This window comes from Epinephelus moara, chromosome 24, assembly GCF_006386435.1.
Source record: "Epinephelus moara isolate mb chromosome 24, YSFRI_EMoa_1.0, whole genome shotgun sequence".
Classification (NCBI taxonomy): domain Eukaryota; kingdom Metazoa; phylum Chordata; class Actinopteri; order Perciformes; family Serranidae; genus Epinephelus; species Epinephelus moara.
Genome location: NC_065529.1, coordinates 2476909 through 2477985, shown reverse-complemented (window position 1 = coordinate 2477985; position 1077 = coordinate 2476909). Strand labels below are relative to the sequence as shown.

The 1077-nt window shown below is 44.4% G+C and overlaps 1 protein-coding gene across 2 annotated transcripts in view; it reads right to left on the bottom strand.

Moving 5' to 3' along the window:
- The window catches only part of efcc1 (EF-hand and coiled-coil domain containing 1), a 71149-nt gene that overhangs the window by 21847 nt on the left and 48225 nt on the right, over positions 1-1077 (bottom strand). The window lies entirely within an intron of this gene.

The following is a 1077-nucleotide window of genomic DNA, read 5'->3' as shown; positions in this document are numbered from 1 at the left end:
AAGTAATTAGAAATGACTACATTAAGGTAGTAGCCTAGTGAGAACAGGGTGTTGGGGGAATCACTTTTTTCCTCTTTTTCATCAAACCACAGTTTTTGCAAGTTCCCGCAATTTTTGCAAGTTCCTGCAACTTCATCGCATGAAATTGCATAAATATCCCGCATATTCCATCGCATTTTTTAAGAAAACGTGCCGCATAATCAAGGATTTTTGCCCGCAACAATCACAAAAAAACTCCGCATTTTTCTGGAAGGACTGGCAAGCCGGAGTCAAACCTGCGACCGCTGCAGCGAGGCATCGCCTCTGTACATGGGGCACCGGCACTATCCACTACGCTACCGACGCCCCATCTTCCACAGGTTTAATGGTTCCTCATTCACAAGAATAGATGCTGTGGGGGTGGTGTCAGTTTTAGCCTGCATGTTGGTGTGGCTGGCTGAAAGGAGATGTCCAGTGGATGCCTCTGGGTTTGTCTGCAGTGTAGGGATGTAACGATTACCGATATTATGTTAAATCTCTGTTAATTTTTACACAGTAAGAATTACCGTTTATGTTTAAATTAATTGCATTATCGCGGTGGGTTATCAGGATATGTAATAACAGCCTCATTCAAGTCTCGCGATGCAGGCGCTGCGTGAATGCGTAGCATGTGTAAACACAAAGACTAACTAAACGCACAAAGTCTGAGGTCTGGGCGTACTTTGGGTTTCTGAAGAATGCCGAGGGACAGCTGGTGGAGGACAGCTATCCTGTGTGCAGAACATGCAGAAAGAAAGTTGCTGCGAAGGGTAGCAATACTACAAATCTGCTGGCTCATCTCTGTGACCATCATCCACAGCTTTACATCCAATGCAAGTTATGCTATGCAGGGGACTTCGGTTTTACTAAGATTGTCATAATGTGTAACTCTCAACGTATGCGGGACATTTGAGCCGTATCTGTCCTCCTAAACGGCGACTAGGTTTTCCGTTTTCGTTTAAGACACTTAGGAGCTAATACTAGCTGAGTAGCTAATAGCCGTATTAGCAGCTATGTTTCTAAGTGTTTCAAAACGAAACGGAGCTGAAAACACTGAGT